General features: G+C 34.9%; 1 pseudogene; it reads left to right on the top strand.

The window, feature by feature from the left end:
• Nucleotides 1–11,302: 11,302 nt before the first annotated feature.
• LOC141540652 (large ribosomal subunit protein eL21-like) lies at nt 11,303–17,164 on the top strand (annotated as a pseudogene).
• Nucleotides 17,165–25,742: the final 8,578 nt, after the last annotated feature.

The raw sequence follows: 25,742 nt of genomic DNA, 5'->3' as shown, positions 1-25,742 counted from the left end.
TATATATTAATAGAAAGATAAATAGATAGATATCCTGTGCTCAATATAGAGATCTAATATAATTCACCTTGTGACAGATATCGATATATAAACTTGGATCTATGGAAGTTAAGAACAAATCAGGATTATGAGCTAATAATTTCTCATACTATCTTCTAAACATGATGTCATGATTTTTACTCTCAGTAATTTTTAATGTCTTTTCTTGTCTGAGAAGTTTATATGCTCTGGAATTAATTTTAAAATCAATGATAAAATACATGATCTTTAAACAAAAACAAAATGAGCCCCTAATGTTTGAGTTTCTGATATTTTATTATTAATATTTTATATTAAATACCCATATTAAGCATAATGAGCCCAGTTTTTCAGAGGTAAAAAACCTTCAGAGAGTTTTCATTTTAAGGATTACCAAACTAAACCTGACAGAGGTGACAGCAACTGTCTGGAGACAACGGCTCTCTACAGGAAGAAGAATCAGTCCGAGAGACTTGAGTTGACAGATTTCCTCACAGAGAAGGATCTGCAGCTTCTGGAGACAACAGCACGTTACAAATTGGCGCCCAGCGTGGGGCAAGGACTTTTGCTTATCCTGACAAGGACTTATTCTGAGACCTTCAGAGGAACTAGCCTGGACCTTCGCAATTTGGCAATTCTCAATTTATGATTATTTGATCATATTATTTGTTACATACTTCTAGCATGTGTTATGTTACTATGTTACTATGTAACTATGTGTTTATGTAATCTATGTAATTATGTGTAATGCCTCCCATATTGATGGATTTATATTTCAAGGTCATGACCACCCCATGTTCTAAATCAAAAGAAAGGGGGAGATGTTAGGTTCTTACTAAGTACTAATGAGATAATGAGATATTAGGTTCTTACTAAGTGCTAAATCGGTACTTGACAATTCTCTAGTTCCGACCATGACTGGGAGTTTTACTTGTGAATTCCTGGGGAAGAGCTTGCATGCTTAGGAGGAGCAAGTAGGGTGTGTCCAATCATCATCCACAGCAAATGTTTTTGAATGCCTATTATGTATTGAACATAAAGAGGATATGCTCTCTACCTTTGAGATGTTTACAAACTAATTAGTTTTTTAAAAAGGAAATAATAATATAAAGAGGTATTTGCTAGATCCCAAGTGAGGAACATAATGAATAAGTCACAGTCATTCAAAGGATGCCACGATTATGGAGGATGGGGGTTGTTCATAAGGAGGAACTGGATAATACTTTTTTCTTGATGATCAGCTGCCTTTGTGACCAGAATTTATGAAACTATATTTGGAGCTACTCTTCTCTTTCTGATTCTGATCTTAACATAGTCTTGATTTTGGCTGGGTACTCTGACTCAGATCTTCTATGTTGCTGATTTTATTTTCTTTTTGCTCCAGATCTTGGTCTTCATGTTTCAAGCCCCAGGATAATGACCTGGTCCCAATAGGTTTGATGGCATGTTTTTGACCTTTTCCAACCAGGATCATTCCCAGAGGTTAAGAACCCATAAACAGTGGCTCAGCAGGAAGAACCTGCCCTCCCATCTCTGATATTTTCCCTTTTCTCTCCACCAAATGCTGACCACACACCCTTCAAGACCTTATTCAAACATTCCATCTCTCCTGAAGACTTCCCTAATTATACTATTTCTTCATGCCCCTTTATTTGACAAGTTCAACTATGACCCTACATCCAGATGACTTTACTTTTTTATACCCCACCCCTGCCTCAGAGCATTCTTTCTTCTCCTCCTCCTCCTCTTCAATCTCTATTCCAGTCAAAGAAACAAGTATTATAAATACTCCATAAATGTTTGTGATGAATGAGCATTGAAGAACCTTAATTAGTCTAGCAAAGCACTTTGAGAGCCTCACATGAAAGGGGTCATAAAATTGCAAACCTTTATTAGTAAAGAATGAATCATCCTTTAAAAATTTATTAAAAGGATTTTGATAAGAGGTCATCCCTCAATCCTTAAAGTACCAAAGAATAACAGTATTAGACCAACTTTATGGAGAGCAACACCTTTAATTTAACTATCATTTTATTTAAGTAGGGTGTGTGTTTAATTAGTCTCAATTTAAGCACCTATGAGAAGGATTTAAAACATTAGACAACATGATCAAGGTCAATTTTATATTTCCTTACCAATTGAGTCATCTTTGATCTTTCTGTTTTGACAGAATCTGTACTTCACCTGAACTTTTTAAAAAGCAACTACTGGAATCTTTATAGGATCTGTTCCTGTTCCTCTCATCCATTGGATTTCATACTCTTCAGATAGCTCATAATTGCTTATTGCCCTTGAGAGACATGTCTGGGTAGACATTCAACTTCAATCAGTCAATTAATTCCATTTGTCTTACTCTGTGACTGAGGAGACAAGACAAAACATCTGCATATTTCTAGTGATATGTATTAGTTCTAGATACAGTGAAGTAATGAATGTTTTTTTTTTCCTCTAAAATAATATGCCTGTTCCTAGAACACACAGACCTATATTGCCTGTCAGGGATCCTCCAGTTCTGAGATTCCAGGCTTCATTCAGATCCTAAGCACTTTGCATATATAACCTCATTTGATCCTCCCAATAAATCTTTTTTTTTTTTCATTTATGGAAACTGAAAAACATGATGACTGTAGTGGTTAGAGGTCAGACATAAGGTCAAACTCTGGCTTTAAATTCTACTTTAGATATGTGCTAGTTGTATAACCTTGGAAAATTATTTGCTCTCAGTTTCAGTTTTCTTATGTAAAAAATGAGAGGCTTCTAAGCCACTATCATCCCTTTTTCTCTTTCTTTCTTCCTTTTTCCCTCTCCTTTTTCAACACTTTTTCTCCTTCTCTCTCTCTATCTGCCTTTATTTCTGTCTCTGTCACTCTGTCTCTGTTTCTCTGTCTCTCGCTATTTCTGTTTCTTTATGTCTCTCCTCTTTTTTCTCCTCTCCTTTTTCCATTCTCTTTTCCTTCTCCCTGCCTCCTCCCTTTTTTTTCATTCCTCTTCCCTCTCTCTCCTTATATAATTCTTTATCTATTATATCTCATTATATCTCTCATGTATAAAGAACAATCTGGTAAGGAGAGGTGAAGTTCTCTTCAAACATTTGAAGAATTGACATAGCACAGGAATTTAATTTATTCTCAGTTCTAGAGGATAAAGCAAAGTACAAATCCAAGCAAAATGTATGTGATATTTGAGGAGAGAAAACTTCCAGCAAGGACAGGGGTTCTCAACTTAAAAGGTTCAGGAAATTGAATGTGAAAAAATTGTCTATCTTCATTTCAACATATCTGGTTTCCTTTCTAATCTTATATGTTTTTTTTAAATACATTTAAAAACATTCTTAGAAGAGGTTAAGAGCTCCTGAGCTATGGAGAAACAGGGAAGTAGAGGAGGAAAAGGCACATGAGTAGAGCCTCAGATTTGTTCTGTTTGTTTGCTTGTTAATAAATGGTGTTTGAATGAAATACTTATTCACTGTCCTTGAGTCTATTACAAAGTTGCTCAGGATAAACTATTGGTTTCTAGAAACATAAACAGTATTTGTACAACAGAATGCCAGTGCCTTTCCCTTCTCACTTTTTCCTCCACAGATCTTGTTTTGGAAACTGCTTCCTTACTGTTTATAAATAAAACTTTCATATTCATAATAGTGAATTTACTTTTCCATTCTTTCTGTAATAGAAAGAGTCTAGCACTTTGTTCAATTCATTTCCAAGCCAGAGAAAAAGTAGTAGACCAATAAATATTTTATCATATAAACTGAGTGATTGGGAAAGTGATACTAAATTCTCCTCTTGATGGACTCATCTTTCTAGTAGGTATATGTGGGAAAGACTGGGAAAATAGAAAAGAGTGAGATTTAAAAAGCTTTAAATGTCAAAAACTTTATATATGATCCTGGAAGAAATAGGAAGCCATTCATAATATGGCTCATAGACTCATGCTTAGGAAAATCATTTTGACAATTGAATGGAAGATGTATTGAAGTAGAGATAGGGAAACCAGGTAGAAAGTTATTTGAATAGTTCAGGATCTCAACTACTTTGGTGGCTTTGTGAGTAGAAAGAAGGTATGTGAGGTGATTATGAGGAAAGAGTCAAAACTGACTGGGAAATTGTGAGGGATGTTTTGAAAATGAAAGGTTTGAGTAGTAGTGGGATAATGAGTTTGAACATGTTAATTTGAGATACTTATAAAATTCAGTTTGAGATATCTAAAAGGCAGTTAGTGGTATAGAATTGTAGCTAAGGACAGAGAGTAGAGCTGGATATATAAATCTGAAAATTGTTTTCATAGGAAAAATTGCCCTGTGAGTAGATAAAAATCATCAAGTGGGAGAACATAGGAAGAAAAGAGAAGAGGTGTTAGAATACAGTCTTAGGGAACAGTCATGAATAGTGGGCATGACATGATTGAAGAACCAGCAAAGGGCACTGAGAAGTATTTGGATAAATAGGAGAAAGAAGAAAAAATTACATCTTGAAAAAATAAGAAAGAAAAGAGTTCTTAGATGAAGATGATAAACAGTATTAAGTCCTGAAGACAGGACAAAAAAGATGCAGATTGAGAAAGAATCATTACATTTGGCAATTTATATATCACTGGTATCTTTAGAGTGAAATTTCAGTTGGAAAAAAATTGGAAGCCAGAATTCAGAGTGTTTAGAAGAAGAGTGAAAGAAGCAGAAGTCCTGGTGGTAGATGCTTTCCCTCATTTTATCCTCAAATTACCCTGGGAGGTAGGTGAGGTTTATCATTCCCATTTTTCAGATGAGGAAATTGATAGAGAGATTAAATGATTTTTTTCAAGGTTCTATAATAGCTATTAAAGTTTTTGAGGCAGGATTAAAATTCCAGTCTTTCTGATTCAAAGTCCAATACTCAATGCATTGTGTCATCTAGTTATTTAAAAGCCATTAGAAGCCATAGAGAAGGAGAGAAACTCGGTTAGAAAGAATTTCAATAATTGCATTGCTTTCATGGGATCTCAATGAAATTAGGTAACATAAATTTGTAGTAATCACAACAGGGAACACAAAGGAGGTGAATGGTGAGAACATTGCAGGATTGAGGTTTATCAAGCCATGATTGGTGAAAGGACAAGAAGTGAGGGATTTGAGAGTAGATGATAATGTAAAGTTGAAAGAGTTCACTAAGGACCAAGATTGAGAAGAGAGGAGAAAATAATCACTTCAAGATGATTGCCTTTAAATGAACTGAAGGTTGGAAAAATTGGAGGTCATGGTGAGGGTAAAGAAGATTAAGGATCTCAAAGCCTAGGAAAAGATGGAATGATAAAAGATTATGATTGGATAAGGGGAATGTTTGTGAATGTGGAAGTAAAATATTTGTAGATGATAGCAAGATCAAGGGTTTGATCATTTCCATGTACAACTAAAGTGAGGTAGATCATAAGATTTGAGTAGACTAAGGAACTTGGAAGCTACGGTTGGTTGTGCCCACAAGCTGGTTTAAATTTGAGGGTACATCAATTTGAATGTTGAAGTCCATTTATATGAAGACAAGAATTTGGACAGATAGACTGTGAGCCAAGCCTTGAATTCATTAAGAAAGGAAAAAGTTTGTTGTTGTAGTTCAGTTCTTTTTAATTGTCTGACTTTTTGTGACCCCAATTGAGGTTTTCTTGGCCATACAAGAGTGGTTTGCCATTTCCTTCTCTAACTCATTTTGTAGCTGAGAAAAATAAGGCATATAGGTGATCTGTCCAGGGCCAGTTAAGTATCTGAGGTTAGATTTGAATTCAGAAATATGAGTTTTTCTGATACCAGGCCCAATATTCTATCTACTACACCAACTATCCACAGAAGAGCTGTGGAAATCATCACATAATTGTCAGGAAAATTTGGATAAGATGAACCTCAAAGAAAGAAGGATTGTAGTCAAGCTTAATCTCTCCAACCTTCAGTTTCTTTTTTAAAATAGAGGAAAGGGGAAGAGTTTGCACTAGCTGATTTATAAATTCCTTTCTAGCTCTAAATCTATAATCCCACTTTACAAGTGGCAAAGTAAAAGTTCAAAAAGGTTGTGACATTCTAAATATCTCAGAACAGTAGACTGCAAAGCTGGTAGACAAATCCAGTTGTTCTGATTTCCAGATGTTCTTTCTTACATATCACACTCCATGGATTTAGATGGATAATCTCTGAATTCCCTTGCAACTCTAAAAATTCTGGACTTGATTCCATGTATCAAATAATTGATAAAACATTAATTTGTTTTAAAGAGGGAGGGAAATAATTTAAGCTGCTGCTAAAGTCAGCTAAAAAACAAACAAACGCAAATAGGCTTCCAAAAGAAAGTTTAACAAAAATCCAGTAACTGGGAAGATTTTTGATGGTCCAAGGCTTTAAGCTTTGACATTCTTTCTGTCCAAAGGCATCAGTTTCAAGATGCTGCTGTTTCTGTCCCTTATATTGCTCTTAAGACATACAAAATCTCTTTTTCCTTGACTGTATCTTATATTCAGTGACCCTTATTTCTACATCTTGCATTCCTGCTGTGAGAAATTTAGCTTTCTGATCACTTGCCAAAAGAGACCATTCACTATTTCTCTATATGACTGTAGTAAATTCCTATTTCTAAGTGAACCCTTCAGCTCCTGTATACTTGATTTGGGGCCAAAATCTGTTTTCACATCATATAAAGAAAGTACCAACTTCAGCCTGAAGAGAACAACCAGGATGTTGTTTTATCTGTAGGAATCAAGACTGTGACACTGTGAGATGAAGGACATTTTTACCTAAAGTTATTTTTTTAGACTACATTAAATAAAATGTAGCAAAAGCATAAAAAAAATCACAGATATTAAATCATTCAGTTTCCTTTCTTCTTTTTGCTCATAAAAACAACCTGAGTATGTATTTTAACTATCTTTGGTTAATATTCACATAATGAAGAGACAACTTCATTTTTTTTTTATAGCAGCCAGATTTGAGGTCTTGCCAAAACAGTTTCTCAATTCTATGAGACTAGTTACATTTTTCTTCTCCAAAAATAGTTTCCTTGGCAGTATATCCTACATAAAAGCACTCTCTGGAAATTCCCACCTGTTAACACACAACATGATATAATGGATTAGTTGACTTGTTGAGGAAGAAATAGGGAGAAATCTATTTGGAAATGAATGTGATATAAAAAATATCAAATAAATAATATAAATTTTTTGAACTTAATATTTACTCCAAATATTGACTAGCTTTTCCTATACACCCTTCCCTCACTTTACCATACCCATTTATATACTAAGTAGTACAATAAATCTCTATGCTTACATACTTGCATTTTATGAGAAAATAGTTTTGTTTGTTTTTTGGTAATAACTGATAAAGGAGAATTGAAATATGCCTCTGAGACCACACCAGAAGTACTATATATGCTTTTAGGGTAGACATTAATAGGCTAGAATGTATCACAAAAAAAGTTAACATAAGGATTCATGAAGTTCTTTGAAGGCAGTACTTAAAAACAATTTTTATCTGTAGAGTCCCAGCATCTACCAACTTATCTTACATGCACATGGCAGGTGTTTTAATAAATTTTTATTGAGTGAAAGAATGAATTTGTGCCATGTTACAGGAGAATTGGTTGAAAGAACTTGATTTCCCCACCTGAAAATGGGGTAGAGGAGGTAGTACACTTGATAAAATCTAAGGTTCTTTCCTGTTCTATGTTCCTATAATCCATAATCCTATGTATTAGGCATATTTGTTTTAGAGAAATCAGTTCACTGTAAGAGGAAAAAAAAAAAAACAAAATTTAAACAAACAAAAAAACTTGATAGAAGCAGAATGGATTTTCTTGACAAGTAGTGAATTCTCCCTTTATACACTTTTTAATGAGAACTTTGAATGAACCACTTGGCTAGGATGCCAGTGAGGGGATTTCCCTTTGAACATATCATGGATTAGGTATCTTTTAAGATCTCCCCATCTCTGAGAGTTTCTGACTTTGTGAATTAAAAAAGAGTAAGAGAGTTCCTACTTGGGTTCAATGAATTCATCTCACTTGTATACTCAAATGAGTATTCTACCTTACAGAAATAATCATCATAAGCTATAGATCACTTATCCCAAAGATACTGCCTTCACTCTGATATATTGAAAATCTATTTCTTTTGTTCATAACTATACACAATGGAGTCAACTCAGTCAGAGGGGGAAACTAGTCCAAGTCAACTAGATGTGGGCATTCTATGTAGATAGTGCATATAGTTAGATCACTCAATAGTGAAGCACATGTTTTCTTAATTATAGAGCCATTGATAGTAGTCATTTCCCCTGCTACCTTCTAGTCAATATTATGACAAGACTGAGCTCTAGAAATATCCTACTCTTTGAAGAGATACCAAAATTTGACTCCTAGAGTCCCCTGCTATAGTTAATTTTATCCTTATCTGGTTGGCAAAGTGGATAGAGCACTGGGCCTAGAGTCAAGAAAACCAGAATTCAAACCCAACCTAAGACACTTATTAGTTGCCTGAGTCTAAGCAAATCATTGTGTTTGCTTCCATTTCTTCATCTGGAAAATGAGGCATAATTATGACAATGAGGATAATTATAGCACTTACCTTCCAGGTTGTTGTGAAAATTAAATTAAATGTGATATTTGTAAAGTATTTAACATAATGCCTGGTACATACTAGTAGATACTTAATAAATATCTGTGCCCTTCCCCTTTCCTTATTATCCTACCTAGGTGATAACTAGAGGTAACAATCAGTGAAATAGTTTTTGGAGGAGAAGTCTATGATTTAAACACTTCCTCAGTTGCTAAAAATGCTAGTGCTTGCTATATCAGGAGGGTGTTCCTAGGATCCTTTTTTTTGAGTTGTAGACTCCTGAGAAGTGTCAAAAAGGCATTGGATAGAATACTGAATAGCAAGCAATCTTTGCCACCTTCTGCCAACCTACTCTGCAAGGATTAGTAGGAGATGAAGAGAGCTCAGAGGGAATTCTACATTTAAAAAAAGGAAGAGTGGTTTTTAAATTATAGGCCAAGAAGCTTAACTTCAATTTCTGATAAAACTCTGGAATGAATTGTTGGTTGGTTTGTGAGCATTTAGAAAGGGAAGCAGACTAATTTTATCAAGAAAATGTAATGCCAGACTAACCTCATTACCTTTTTTTCTCCCCACAGAGTTAATAGACCAGTAGACCAAATAAATGCTATAGATAAAGTAAACCTGGATTTTAAGCAAAAACTTTAATAATCTCTCTTGCTACCCTTGTAAAAAAAATATAGAGAAATGTAGGATAGAAGACAGTTTTTGGTTAAGCAAATTTGAAAATGCCTAAAGGATTAGACTCAAAGAGAAGTTATGAGTTGGGTCAATGTCAGCTTGGTAGGAGATCACCACTGGAGTAGCTAGCAGAGATCACTCTTTAATCCTGTGCTAGTCAACCTTTTAATGATTTGGATGATGGTATTCTCATTTAATTTCCACATAACAGAAATCTGGGAGAAAGGCATAGTTAACACAATTGGATATCAATGAGAATCATGAGATGAATCTTATAAGTTGAAATTTAACAGAATTAAATGTAAAGTCTTTCATCTGGACAATAAAAAATCAACTGCACAAGTTCAATATGGAGGAATCATTGCAAAAACAATAAAATTATTGTTCATGTAGGGAAATGTCCAGGAGGTTTACTGAACAACTCAGTATTGTGAAACAGAAGCCAAAAAAAAATAAAAAATAAAAAAAAATCTGGTGTAATCTTATTCTGCATTAAGAGGGATATAGTGTTCAGAATAAAAAAAAAAGATATTATTATTTTACTTTGTCTTGATCTAATCACATTTGAGAGGAAGATATCTAGGATCATAGATTTTTAGTTGATCTAAAGTATTACATTCAATGGGGGCAGCTAGGTAGTACAGTGAAGTAAGAAAGAACTGAGTTCAAATCTATTCTCAGATACTAGCTGTGTAACCCAGGGCAAGTCACTAACCCTGTTTGCCTCAGTTTCCTTATCTGTAAAATGAGTTGGACAAGGAAATGGCAAACCACTTTGAGATCTTTGCCAAGAAAGTTCCAAATGGGATCACAAAAAATCAGTCACAACTGAAACAAGTAAACAATAATAATATTGCATCCAATTCTAGCCATCATATTGAGGAAAGATATTTGTTTGGAAGAAGGTCCAGTGGAAAATGATCAAGATGGTAAGGAGATTAAATATCCTGTAAGATAAGAATCCATCTCTTTCTAGGTTGTCCTTTTGACTTTCTCAGCCATACCTAGGAAACTTTTTCATCTAGAAAGTCATTAGCACATATTGGAAGTACCCTCTGTCCCTGTGTCTTAGGCCTTTGATAATTGGTTCCTCTCAGAACCTCCATTTAAAGATAGCTCTGAGACTAATCATGCCTTAAGCTGGACTCCAGACTTTCTATCTCTTTGTTCTTCTGTCCCCTTCCTTTCAGTTTCCTTATATACATTGTCTTCTCCCAGTAATATGTAAACTCCTTAAGAGCAATGACTGTCATTTTTTCTACTTGTATTCCCTGCACTTAGCATAATGCCTGGCACTTAATAAATGTTGGCTGACAGTTGAAGAATTGGTGATATTTAACTTAAAGAAAACATTGCAATATCTAATCAGTAATTAGCAGTGAGAGAGGTTTGCAGGATAGGTATCTTCAGATATTAGGAATGCTATCACATGTAAGAAGAATTAAAATGGTCCAATTTGGCCCTAGTGGGCAGACTTTAGCAAAAGGTAACAGTTAAAGAGAGGCATGTTTTAGCTCCATGGAAGCAAAGAACCTCCTAATAATCAGAAATGTTCAAAAGTGGAAAGGACTGTGTATGGATGTAGTAGATTTCCATCACTGAAGGGATATTATTTCTAAAAAGTCATTCATGTTCATGTGCATATTAAACTGGAAATACCAGAGTCCTAATGTGGAGAGCTTATGTGCACTATTGGAGAACTCTCACTTTTTTTGTCTCATTCTCCCAAGGATAACTACTAGCTCCCCTTAAAAGCAATCAGGCTTGGAAGGTTCAAAACATAAAACAGTTTGGACACAGTCAGCCTACTAGTTGGATGGAATGTGGTGCATGCTCTTATGTTCTGCAACTGAGGGAAGCTGAAACTAGCAATTTACTTGAGATTGAGAGTTCTATGTTGTAGTAGGGTTAAAGCTGATTCAGTGTGTGTAATAAATCTGGTGAGCTTCTATAAATAGAGGAAAGGGGGAAAGCAGGTTGCCTAAAGAGGGGTTAATTGGTCCAAGTTAGAAAAATGGTGGCTAAAACTTCCACGATGATCAGCAGTAGACTCAGGATGGTAAAAAAAAAACTACTATACTTCAAGCCTATGTAAAATAGGGAAAACCAGCCCCTCTTCCCATCCAAAAAAGTCAATCTTTCACTTGTACCGCTATCTTTGAAGGATCACTTTACCTCTAATAAATATGGACTATCCCTGTGACTTATAATGCTAGTCTGGGTAAGGCTCTAATAGAAGAAATCTGGAGTTTCTATTCCACATCAATAATTTGTGCCTTACTATTTTAATGACATTTCTCTTTTTGCTGATTCACCTCTCTCCTGTTAATCAATTTGGGGGAGGGGGAAAACAGATAGAAAAACATCCTAGCCTTCTTTGTGTTTCAGTATTTTATAAGTGAAAGAAAGACATTTCCCCTACCCTCCCTTACTTGATTGAATCTGTGTTACAAGTGTGTGACAAATCTCCTATATAAAAATATGTCATTCAATGCCACATCTTCAATTGGATTTGGAGACATTGATATATCAAGCCCTAATCATTTGAACAGAGTCCTAAGTGGATTTGTTGCTTGTTTATAGATAAGAAGAGACTTATTTCAAATTGATTTGTTTCAAGGTACCAGCCAGAACATTGCAATATCAGTAACTGTGTACAGTTTAATATTATTTAAAGCCCTAGACTAGAGAAAACATAATCGTATTACTATAGATTTTTTAAAAGAATTACTACTTGGGAAAAAATTCCCCTAACATACATTCCCCCTTGCCCTAGCCCACCGAATCCACCCACTCCCTATTTCATTTTTGCTATTTTAACTCATTTATAGGTTACAATCCTTTATAACTTACTCTGGATGACTTTTCAAATTCCTTTATTGTCTGGGAATTTCTTTCAAATATAGGCCTGGAGATGGGATTTAGAAATCTTAGAGTCACAGAATCATAGGGTGTGAGAATTAGAAGGGACTTCAAAGATTATCTAGTCCTAGGAAATTGGATGGAGAAAAATACATCATTATTTTAATTACATCTAACTAGAATTGATTATTTCCTTCAAATATTGTTCTTTTAAAAAAAATTATCAAAATTATTTTGGGAAGTGGTCCCTAGTCTTCACCAGGCTGCTGAAAAAGTAAAAAAAAAAAAAAAAAAAAAAAAAAAAAAAAAAAAAAAACCCGTTAAGAACCTTTGAACTAACCTCCTTTTATAGATGAGGAATGTAAAGTTGAGAGAGAGATATAAAATGAATTGTCCAAGATAAGATGGCTAGCATGTGGCTAATGGTTCTGTTTACCAATCCAATGTTCTTTTTCACTATGCCAAAAATGGCACACCTTATGTTTCCAAACCACGGTGACTCAAGCATAGGGCCTCCTTGCCTTCCTTCACTTAGAATAACCCAAAGTTCAGAAAGAACTTCTGGACTAACTCTACAGCATGGGTTCTTAATCTGGGATCCATGAACTTGTTTTTGTTTTTATTTCAAATTTTGATACCTTTGTTTCAATATAATTGGGGTTTTTTGGTAATGCTAAATATTTTACTTTGTGCATAGAGAAACATGATTATGAGGAGTCCATAAGAATCTTGAGACTTCCAAAGGCATCCATGATGCAAAAATTACATTAATAAAATACATTAATAATAGGTAGAGATACTTAATGTTTCTGTTCTTCTGCTTTCCCTGTCATGCTCCTTAAGCATCCATTGAGCTGCCCCATAGGATAAATAGGAATCCCATATTGATCTGACAAATAGGAGCGTTATCTTTATCAGAGTTAGAGGATTCTCTGTATATACCAAAGCATGGCAGGGTCCTGTATCTGGCCATACAATTATTCCAGGCTCCATTTCTTCTCTACCATCTTTCCCCTGTTTCAATAAGGAATTTAACTCAAAAGTCACTGAAAACAACATCTAATGATGTGAAACATTCAAGGTCAGACTTAACTCAAATCTCTAATGATTCAGGGTCAGGGGTAGAAAGCATTGAAGTACTTGACTCCTCCCAAATGCAATAAAAACACAACTTTATGCATAAGAATATTTTTAAAAATTTAAAATAGAACCCTACTTCCCTCAATATCTGCATTCATAATAAAAATGTAATAAAAAGAAGAGATACTCATCCTATCATGCTAGTGTAAAGGGATAATCACAGTGAAATTACCAGTGACCTAAAAAAGAATCTGATAATTTTAATGAATTGTAAGCTCCATATAAATATAATGTTAATTAAGAAGGCTAAGATAGTTTTAAGCTGAATTCATAAAGACATCAAGACTAGGGAAGTAATAATCCTGGGGTACTTTATTCTGTATCTTTATTGTGCTGTCTATTGTGGCACAAGATGCTACCTAGAAGCCTCTAATGACTGCCAAAGTAAGTTTTAAAGAGAATTCTTATTCAGGTATTGGTTCACACCAGATAGCCACTGAGACTTTTATCCCTCTGCTATTTCTTTGGACTTTACCACAGATTCTTCTTATCAACAACCTTCCAAATCAGTATCTTGCGCAATTTTCTTTATCTATAATTGCTCTACAGAGAGCCTCCTGCTACTCAGTGAATTACTCTCCATTTATATTCCTTTGTGTAATTGATAGTACCTTTAAAAGCATGCTCAAGTTTCCAAATTTTTATATTATTACTCCTTTTTTTGTTCAGTATTACCCTCTCTAATCAAAAAATAGTTATATCCAAATCAATTGAGGTAACAATATTCTACAGTCCAAGTCTTCAAAATTGTCTGTAAGAGTTCAGTGAAGAATAATACTAGTAGAGTATGAGTTACATTGTGGACATATTCAAAGGAAATGCTGTATTTTAGTTAGAGACTGGTGAAAATAAAGATTTTTTTTTCCTGTCTAAGTTCACGTTCCACAAAATCTATCTTTGGACCTCTTATGGGGTGGGAGGTTCTGTGGAATCCAATTAAAGAATCTCTAATTTAAATGATAAAACTACTCACATACAAATAAGTGATCATTCTACATTGTTTACAATTTGAAACTATATTTCTGCTATGGGTCATTTTTTTTAATTCAAAAATCACTTGAAAAACACCTGGATGCTATATTTCTTCACTCCATATGTTAACAGTTTTTATGAAAAACAAAATTATTTTCCTGGTTTTGTTAAGTATCAAAATGTTCATTTATAACCATGGTAATATTTTATCTTTTTTTGACGGCTAAAATAAATCTTTTGCTTTATGTAAAAATATGGCCCTGTTTCTTTCAACATTAAACTGTTCCATAGGAATAAAGCAGTATCTCAAATGTACCTTATATGTGGCCCTGTGCCAGGTTTGAGATGTATTTTTTTTAATTATAGCTTTTTATTTACAAGATATATGCATGGGTAATTTTTCAGCTTTGACAGTTACAAAACCTTTTGTTCCAATTTTTCCCTTCCTTCCCCCCACCGACTCCCCTAGATGGCAGGTTGACCAATACATGTTAAATATGGTAAAGTATAAATTAAATACAATATATGTATACATGATCAAACAGTTGTTTTGCTGTACAAAAAGAATCGGACTTTGAAATAGTGTACAATTAGCCTGTGAAGAAAATCAAAAATGCAGGCAGACAAAAATAGAGGGATTGGGAATTCTATATAGTGGTTCATAGTCGTCTCCCAGAGTTCTTTCACTGGGTGGAGCTGATTCAGTTCATTACTGCTCTATTGGAACTGATTTGGTTCATATCATTGTTGAAGAGGGCCTCATCCATCAGAATTGATCATCATATAGTATTGCTGTTGAAATATATAATGATCTCTTGGTCTGCTCATTTCGCTCAGCATCAGCTCATGTAAGTCTCTCCAGGCCTTTCTGAAATCCTCCTGCTGGTCATTTCTTACAAAACAATAATATTTCATAATATTCATATAACACAATTTATTCAGCCATTCTCCAGTTGATGGGCATCCTCTCAGTTTCCAGTTTCTAGCCACCACAAAGAGGGCTGCCACAAACATTCTTGCACACACAGGTCCCTTTCCCTTCTTTAAAATCTCTTTGGTATACAAGCCCAGTAGTAACATTGAAATGTATTTTTGAACTCATTTATTTCATTCTTCTGTCCAGAGTATATTATAGTACATCATAAACTCCAATGACAATATTACTTCTGTTTCTGCCTTCATATCTCTGCCCATATTCTCTCCACTTCACTTCTTCCCTCTGGACAATGCATTTCCTTGCATACATGTGTCTTTTTAATACAAATGCTGCTACATATTCTTCTATCTCATTATTTCTATCTCATTTCTTTTGAATAATATATGTCTACCTAGATCCATAGTCAAGTCTTGATTCTTATATCAACAAGTTTCTGTGTTACCTAGTAGTTCAATGTTCTATCTTGCAATAGGAATTCAAGTTTATCTCACCTGTTATCTCTACTTTTTGATTTTGCATATACTAATCAAAGACCTTGTGCTTTATTAGTGATTCTTTTTTAAAATTTTGTCTCCCACCAATTTTTGGGGTGTCTCTACAACTTACAAATAAACTTAGCTGAGCAGCTCCTATTAAAATACTGTTTTACTTCCTAAAAAGTTATAAGGTATCTGAAAAACATGAAGCGCTTGTTAAATTCAATTGCTAAAAATTGACTCTCTAACTAAATTTCATCTGTTCCTGTTACCACTATTGTCTTTTCTTTCTCACATCTCTGTATCCTTTTCCCCTGGTATAGGAAGAAAACAGGACCAACGGTATTCTATCAGAGAGATTATACATGGATAACAGAAGACCTGACTACACCTTGGACAGACGGTCTTTGTTTCTCAGCATTGAATTATTTGGGTACCTTGCCCCACCTTGCACACCTGGAATAGGTCCTTCCTGTGTTTGCACAACTCAGGTGTTTTCCTTGCCTGAGGGTACAGGGCAGACTGATACATCATAGCATTGCATAGCATGTTTCTTTCAGTGATATGCATAGAGGTTATGCAACTTCAGTTTCTATCAATTCATCAATAAACACTTATTAAGCACCTACTATGTGTACCATTTAGATCATTCGCTTTAACTTTTTATTTGCAAATAGTAGCATCTCTACCACATATCTGCAAGCTACACATATGTCATTTTAGACAGGTTCTGCTCTCTAAGCTCTCTTTCCATTTGTTGAGAACATATATAGTATAATGCTAAAAACAAAAGACATGAAGTGAGAACAAGTAGTTCTAGTTCTAGAATCCTTCCTTAGTCCCATGATCTAAAACAAATCACTGAACTTCAGTTTTGTGTAGAGTGTATATTTAACCAACTGGGCTTTCTTCTTTGTAGAGCTCTTATGAACATCAGATGTTATACGTGAAAGTGATTTGAAAATGATTCAGTCCTTGTGTCTGGCACCAGAGACTTGCAAAAACGATTAATACAAAAGAAAAAAGAAGAGGGACTTGAAATCTGTTCTCTAGGTCCTTGTGAAAATATAGTGTTGTTTTTTGGGCTACATAGATTCAAATCTGTAAGAAGAGGGACATTATAGATATCAAAGGCCTAAGGATAATTCAACAGGGAATGTCCCCAAAATGTTATCATGGTAAGACTGGTTGGGTCTCAGCTATTATTCAGCATATTGTAGGCACTGTTATAAACAAATTCAAGGTCAAGATTCAAGTCAAGTGACTTAATGTGCATACTAAGCATATTAAGCCTTCTAAAGAGGAGAGCTTCCTGAACTATGTAAAGGAAATGATTGGAAGGAAAAGGAAGCTGAAGATAAAGGCATCTGGGATCAGCTGAGGTTTCAGCCTGCCTTCCCCAGAGTAGCACACTTTGTGATGACAAATGGCAAGGAAGGAGCCTGATCTGCTGGGACAAATTCCCTATGAATTCTTGGGTAATATAAATATAAATAATAAAATAATATAAATAAAGATTTGGAGATTGTAAGTGAAAAAAACTACTTTAATGTTTTTGTCACCAACAACATCACTAAAAGGTTGGCTACCTGATGATGAATAGGAGAGGGGGGTGTTAAAAAAAAACATCATAAAGACTATTTGCTTAAATGAAGGAGAGATTGTGCCCTGTTTTAGAGGAGAGGACTCAGTCATGGTATCACAGATCACAGATAAGTTACTGGTGAATGGAACTTTTGACTCAATGATACTACTTCTGTGCATTTACACCAAAGAGGCCAAAAATAGAAGGAAAGATTTATACACGTAAATAAGTATGTATTTGTATATGGTGTGGTATCCCCAAAGTATTCCTGGACTTTTAACCTATTTAAGCTATTAAATCTTAAAACAGCATTAAGACTTTTGGGGTTGTGTGTGTGTGTGGTGTGTGTGTTAGGATTCTTGCAGATGTTATGGGCCAGAACTTGAGACAAGATAATGTGCTTAGTTCACACCTTTAAAGGAGTTTGCTCATTGGTTCTTTAAGGAATTCCCACAAGCCCATGGAGCACCCACAAGCTCATTCTCTGGGAGGATATAAGGAGCCAACATTGAATGGGTCAGTCAGTCTGGATTGGGTCAAGGAGAAGACTTCCCAGGAGAACTTCAGGGAAGTTTGAAGAGGTTCAGAGTGAGGATTAAGTGGATTCCCAAGTCCATCAGATTCACAAGTCTAAAGGAAAAGCCTGCTCATGGACTTCTGGGAGATTCACAACTAGGATTGACTTCTGGGAAACCCACAATCCCACACCCTCGGAGGCAGAGTCTGATTCCCACAGTCTAGGAGATTCAGAGTAAGATTCATTCCCATGTCTATCTTTGTGCTGGCTGGAGGCTTTGGATTCAGAGGGAGCTAGAGACTGAAGATTCAGGATTTTGAAGGACACAATAGAGGATCTGGACTTTAACTCCTGGCTGCATTTTGGTATTACTGAACTGAAAGGAAGGCTGCCTCCAGAAGCTCCCCAAGAAACCTGCTCCCAGAGAACGATCACAATTTAGAGACAACAGAACATTACGTGTGTGTGTGTGTGTGTGTGTGTGTAAACATAATAATAATTTGTATTTCTTAGAATTTAAAGGTTTGCAAAGCACATTATAAAAAGTTCACTTTGCTCAAAACAACTCTGGGAGGTGGGTGCTATTATTATCCCCATTTAACTGAGACAGAAATTAAATGACTGGCCCAGAGTTACATAGGTAGTAAGTGTCTGAAAAGGGATTTGAATCCGAGTCTTCTTGAAACTAGTTTTAGGTCTCTATCTAATCCCCCCCCCCCCCCTCTCTCTCTCTCTCTCTGTCTCTCTGTCTCTCTCTTCTCTCTCTCTCTGTCTCTGTCTCTCTCTCTGTATCTCTCTTCTCTCTCTCTGTCTCTCTCTGTCTGTCTCTGTCTCTCTGTCTCTCTCTGTCTCTCTCTCTCTGTCTCTCTGTCTCTCTCTGTCTCTCTCTGTCTCTCTCTGTCTCTCTCTCTCTCTCTGTCTGTCTCTATCTCTCTGTCTCTGTCTCTCTCTCTCTGTCTCTCTCTCTCTCTGTCTCTCTCTGTCTCTGTCTCTGTCTCTCTGTCTCTCTCTCTCTGTGTCTCTGTCTATTGTTCCTCTTTTCAAATCTCAGAACAAAGGATCAGCTAATCTCAAATCCAGAAGAACTGATTGATGCTGAGGCATAGCTTCCCCTTCTTAGAGAGATGGTGTACTACAGGTGCAGAGATATGCTGTCAGATATAAGAAAGTGGGTTTTTCTTACAAGTTCTATGTTTTGTTTTTTTTTTTTTTTTTTGTCGTTGTTTTATGCGGTGAGTAGTTACTAGGACATTGCATTGATGTAAACTAAAATAATTACTAAAGCATCTTTTTAAAAGTCTTGTTACTTGCTATAACAAGATGATAGCAGACACTTGCTGATTTTGCTCTGTTTTCTCTTCAAAAGTGTTCCTCTAAGACCTTTATTAGGCAATTAGATGGCACAATGGATTGTGTGCTGCTCCTGCAATTTAGAAGAATTGAGTTCTAATCCTTTCTCAGACACTAATTAGTTATGTGATCCTGGACAAGCCACTTAATATCTAGTTGCTTTGGGGCAGCTAGGTGGTGCAGTGGATAGAGCCCCAGCCTTGAAGTCAGGAGGACCCGAGTTCAAATCTGATCTCAGACACTAGCTGTGTGACTCTGGGCAAGTCACTTAACCCCAGCCTCAGGGGCAAAAACAAAAATCTAGTTGCCTCAAATATAAAGTATGGACAAGAATAGCACATATCTCGAAGGATTGTTGAGAGATAATATTCAATAATGATAATATTCAAATGAGATAATGTTCATAAAGCACCTGGCATATATTGGGGATTATATAAATAAATGCTTATTTCTTCCCTCCCCTCCAATACATTCAAATTACAAAAAGCCAGATGCAAATTTCGAAGTAGGGAAACTTTGTCTTTAGTACCTTTTCCTTTCTTGTTGCTCCTCCTCCCATGTCTTCAAATGCCATGTACCTGAAAGATACTCTCTCTAGAAGAGACTTCCCTGTGCTTTAAACTTCCCCTAGAAAGAGTTCTGGTGAATCTCATTAATTCAATGGTGATAATAACTAATAACAAATAAATATTTTACTCCAGTTTCAAGAAATATATGTAGTTAAAATAAAAGTCAACTATTCCAAAATTTAATGATAAAAAGTCCTATTTCCAGGCACAGGGCTGATGAATTCTGAGTATAGATTGAAACTTTTTTCTCCGCTTTGTTTATCTTGCTTTCTCCCCATGACCCTTCCAACATGGATAAAGTAGAAATATGTTTTGCATAACTTCATACGTATAATAAGGTATCCTATTTCTTGCCTTCTCAATGGGTGGGAGTCAGGGTGAAGGGTTGGAAGAATTTGGATATAAAAACAAAAAAGATTCTTTACATAAAAAATTTCAAAAATAGTCTTAATTCAAAGGAATGAAGGGAATGATGAAAATCCAAGCCTCTTGATAAGCAATTGGGATTGATTTTGAAACCTACTCCAGACAATAGACATGGTTTTTATTCATTTATATTTTCAAGATAACTGTGTAAATATAAGTAATTAATTTGTAGTCAGGAATCAATTCTGCTCAAATAGAAACATACATTCAGTGTCAGGTTATATTTCATATTTTCTACAACCACTTCAAAGAGTTTATATTCTCCTGGGAGAGGAGTGGGAAAGGAAGCCATGTATGGTTAAAACATACAAATAAGTAAATAGAAATTAATTTTAAAGAATAGACTAAACTAGATCAATCAGGAAAAGCTTCATAAAATAGATAATACCTCAGCCAAAAATGAATTTTGAAAGAAGAAAAGACGAAGAATGTCCATCTTAAGTATAGAATGTGGGAGAAGGAATGTCAAGTTTGTAGAAATATTAATAGTATAGTTTGTTTAGACAATAGTTTATCAGGTGAATGATGTGAAATAAAGCTGGAAAGATAATTTGGAGAGCACTTGGAAAGGATCTTCAATGTCAGACTGAAGAGTTTATATTTTTCCCTAAAGATAGTACTTGAAGAGACACACTAGAATACTATAGGTACATGAAAATTTTAAATCGTGGGTTACTCAAAGATCAGTGCAGCAATACATGATGGGTTGGAATAGGTTGCAATGTATCATAAATGAAGAATTTTGCACCAAACGTAGCTTTTAAAGAATAAGAAATAATAGATATTCCATGTGTTCTATTGATATTCATGTAATTACAAGAGATACAAGGGAAGATTCCCCAGCACATTGGGAAATTACCTTGTAAAATATTTGTGGGAGGACATAGGTAAGAGTTGCATAGGATGAGAAAGAATGATTGGGTTGTCATCCTCATTATAAACAGAATGGTAAATATTTTTGACATCATAAATTCATTGAAGTATCAAGATAGCAGTTTTCCCATTCTCTACCATTATCCTTGGGAGTTCTGCATTCATGTTGAGTAGCTCTACAATAAACATCTTAACCATGTTAAGATCTATAACTCTAACAACTTCCTTCCCACACCAATTTCAGATCTATGTTTTTGAATGCTATCCGGCAAGTATATCAAATTCAGTATATTCAAACTGAGTTTATATTTCCCCTGAAGCTTCTACTCCTTCTGGTTCTGCTTACTTCACTATATATCAATTCATAAAAGTCTTTTCATATTTCTCTGAATTCCACAAAATATTATTTCATTACATTCACATACCAACATTTGTTTAGCCATTCAGCAGTCTGTAGGCATTTATTTTGTTTCCAGTTCTTTACTGTCATAAGAAGTACTTCTATGAATAATTTTAATGTATATGGGACCCTTCTCTAGGTCAAAAGGCATAGGCAATTTAGTCTATTTTTTAAAGCATTATTGCAATTTGCTTTTCATACAGTTGGACCAATTTATAATTTTCCCAGCAATGCATTAGTTACTGGTCTTCCCACAATCTCCTTCAATAGAATATTCACATCTATACTCTGCAAATTTTCTGGGTGGGACATAAAACCTCAGAGCTGTTTGAATTTGCATTGATTCTAGTAGTGGTGATTTGTAACATTTATCTGTGGAGTTTTTTTTTGTTTGTTTTGTTTTGTTTTGTTTTCATTTATCTTTTTATTAATAGTTTGCCATTAATAATACAATGATCTCCTGGTTCTGCTCATTTCACTTAATTTCAGTTCTCCAGGCTGAGGTATTATCTATTTTATGAAGCTTTTCCTGATTGATCTAGTTTAGTCTATTCTTTAAAATTAATTTCTATTTACTTATTTGTATGTTTTAACCATACATGGCTTCCTTTCCCACTCCTCTCCCAGGAGAATATAAACTCTTTGAAGTGGTTGTAGAAAATATGAAATATAACCTGACACTGAATGTATGTTTCTATTTGAGCAGAATTGATTCCTGACTACAAATTAATTACTTATATTTACACAGTTATCTTGAAAATATAAATGAATAAAAACCATGTCTATTGTCTGGAGTAGGTTTCAAAATCAATCCCAATTGCTTATCAAGAGGCTTGGATTTTCATCATTCCCTTCATTCCTTTGAATTGAGACTATTTTTGAAATTTTTTATGTAAAGAATCTTTTTTGTTTTTATATCCAAATTCTTCCAACCCTTCACCCTGACTCCCACCCATTGAGAAGGCAAGAAATAGGATACCTTATTATACGTATGAAGTTATGCAAAACATATTTCTACTTTATCCATGTTGGAAGGGTCATGGGGAGAAAGCAAGATAAACAAAGCGGAGCATAGTTCAGAATTACTCTCCAGAATGATTGAATCCTTTCACAGTTCCACCAACAATGCATCAGTGTCCCAATTTTCTCCCATCCCCTCCAACATTCATCATTATTTTTTCCTGTCATCTTAGCCAATCTGAGAGGTGTATAGAGGTACCTCAAAGTTGTCTTAATTTGCATTTCTCTGGTCAATAGTGATTTAGAGCACCTTTTTATATGACTAGAAATTATTTTAATTTTTTTATCTGAAAGTTGTCTGTTCATACCCTTTGACCATTTACCAATTGGAAAATTGCTTGAATTCTTATTTTTGAGTCAATTCTCTATATATTTTAGAAATGAAGTCTTTATCAGAACCTTAAATGTAAAAATATTTTCCCAATTTATTGCTTAAGGGAGGAAAATTTTTTTTGTTTTAATAATAGCTTTTATTTACCAGATATATGCATGGGTAATTTTACAACATTGACAATTGCCAAACCTTTTGTTCTAATTTTTCCCTTCCTTCCCCCACCCCCATGGCAGGTGGCAGGTTGACCAATACATGTTAAATATGGTAAAGTATAAAGTAAATACAATATATGTATACATGCCCAAACAGTTGTTTTGCTGTACAAAAAGAATCGGACTTTGAAGTAGTGCACAATTAGCCTGTGAAGGAAATAAAAAATGCAGGCGGACAAAATTAGAGGGATTGGAAATTCTATATAGTGGTTCATAGTCATCTCTCATTGTTCTTTCGCTGGGTATAGCTGGTTCAGTTCATTACTGCTCTATTGGAATTAATTTGGTTCATCTCATTGTTGAAAATGGCCACATCCATCAGAATTGATCATCATATAGTATTGTTGAAAGTATACAATGATTTCCTGGTCCTACTCATTTCACTCAGTATCAGTTCATGCAAGTCTCTCCAAGCCTTTCTGAAATCATCCTGTTGGTCATTTCTTACAGAACAATAATATTTCATAATATTCATATACCACAATTTATTTAGCCAATCTCCAATTGATGGGCATCTATGTTGTTTGCACTTTCTGGCCACCACAAAGAGGGCTGCCACAAACATTCTTACACATACAGGTCTCTTTTCCCTTCTTTAACATCTCTTTGGGATACAAACCCAGCAGCAACATTGCTGGGTCAAAGGGTATGCACAGTTTGATAATTTTTTGAGCATAGTTCCAAATTGCTCTCCAGAATGGCTGGATGTATTCACAATGCCACCAACACTGTATCAGTGAAGGGAGGACATTTTCAAAGAAAAATAAGAAAATCAGTAATCTTTTTTTTTTCCTCCCTGAGGCAATTGGAGTTAAGTGACTTGCCTAGTGTCATACAAGTAGGAAGTATTAAGTGCCTGAGGTTAGATTTGAACTCAGGTCCTCCTGACTTCAGGACTGGTGCTCTATCCACTGGTCAAATCAGTAACTTTTTAAAAAACTATTTAAGGCAGCATTGTTCAGCAGAAAGGATCCTGAGCTAAAAGTCAGGAGACTGGGGCTTTAATCTTATTCCTATTTCTAACACTATCTTCCTCTGACAAGTCATGTTACCTTCCTGGGTTTCAATTTCTTTAGCTGTAAAATGAGGAACTAATCTAAATTTATTTTGGAAAATTATAAAACTGGGTATTAAAGGAAAAGTTCCTAAGAATATGAGCTCTTCAGAACTAAAACACACCGGATAATGTATTTGCTAAATAGAATTTGATGGGTAATGGGTTCTTCCTCACTCCAGGTCTTCAAACAAAAGCAGCATAACTACTTTTCAGGATTATTTTAGAGAAGATTCTTTAGATCTATATAAGATAAAATGACTTCTTCAGCTACCTTCCAAATCTGAGATTTTGTGAAAAAACAAAGTTGGACTAAGTGATAGTTAAAGTCCCTTTGAGTATCTAATTACTCAAAATGTTAGATATTAATTTTTTTGGTATCTATTTCCTCATATTCCATTTGAGACTGACTTAGCCAATTGACTTGCAAACCCTATTGTTGTTGTTTTTGGGGACGTCAAGGGTGGGGGTTGGTTTTGTGGTTATTTTTTTTGGAACACTAGTGCTGCTCAATCCATGCCAGTTAAGAAAGATGCAAGTGATATGGCATGTGATACCCTATAAACTAGATTATTTGTCTGAATTGTCTCTAAATCCAAATCCTCCCTAACTTTGCCAAGAGACCTGGAAACAATCACCCTGGCTGCTCTCAGTAAAATTCTGTGAGAAGAGAAATCCCTCTCAAGTCCTCCAGACCCAGATCTTTGCACATTTCTGATCTCAGAGAGAATACCTCTTTTTTTTTGACAGCTTATTTTTAATACTTAACATTTGTTTAAATCATTCAGTTCTCTCTCTAATAAGAATGGTGTTCATTGTCAAAAGCTTCATTTCATTAATTTACTTTTTTAGTTAATAAGACTCAAGAAAGTCATATGATAATAATAATAAATACAGTTCCCTCCAATGACAGGCCACATATTTGAGAAAGACTAACAGTTCAAACTTTATTAAAATCTGATTTTTGTTTTTTAAATCTTCTTTACTTCCTTGCAATTTAACACTTCTAAAAAAAGGAAAAACATGGTAAGGTTTTCTGGCTGGTGATCAGTAATTTGAGTTGTTTGTTAGATAAAAGTCATCCAGAAGAAATCTGTCCAAGGATATTCAGGGTGCTCTCAAATTCCTTATTCTATCTCAAGTCAAGTTGTTATATAAAATATCTTTGAAAGAATTGGCTTAGTAGTCAAATTTTTAAAAAACCAACTTAAGTATTTCCTCATTTTCCAAAAACACTCACACATGCACATTGCTTCAACCCATGTTAATACATCTTTTCCTTCATCACAAGCTATCACAAATTCCTGAAATGAAGAACTCCTTTTTTTCCAGATGTGTGGCACTAAACCAGTAATTCTCAATCTACGATTGTTCATGAAGCATTTTTATGATCCAAAAGGTTTCCCAGACCACCTATGCTGACTTGGATCCAGCTTCATTGGATTTAAGAACAAGAAGGAATCTTGGAAATTACCTCACTCAATCCCTTCATTTTACTTATGAGTCTGGCTAAGGTAACGAAGCTGGCCATTGGAAAGATCCAAACTACACCTCCAGACTCCCAACACCTCCAACACTTTCCATTAAATAAGCCAGTCTTTCAAAGCAGCATTTTGCATCTCTTTCCAACACAAAATAAATCATTTTTATCCTCACAATCCTGTGAGGTGATGTTATTATTATCCCCAGTTTACATATGAGAAAATTGAGGAAGCTAAGTAACCAAGCTCACACAAATTTATCTAAAG

Source organism: Sminthopsis crassicaudata, chromosome 4 (genome assembly GCF_048593235.1).
Source record: "Sminthopsis crassicaudata isolate SCR6 chromosome 4, ASM4859323v1, whole genome shotgun sequence".
In the NCBI taxonomy this organism is placed as follows: Eukaryota; Metazoa; Chordata; class Mammalia; order Dasyuromorphia; family Dasyuridae; genus Sminthopsis; species Sminthopsis crassicaudata.
This window is presented reverse-complemented; position numbering and strand designations above follow the sequence as displayed.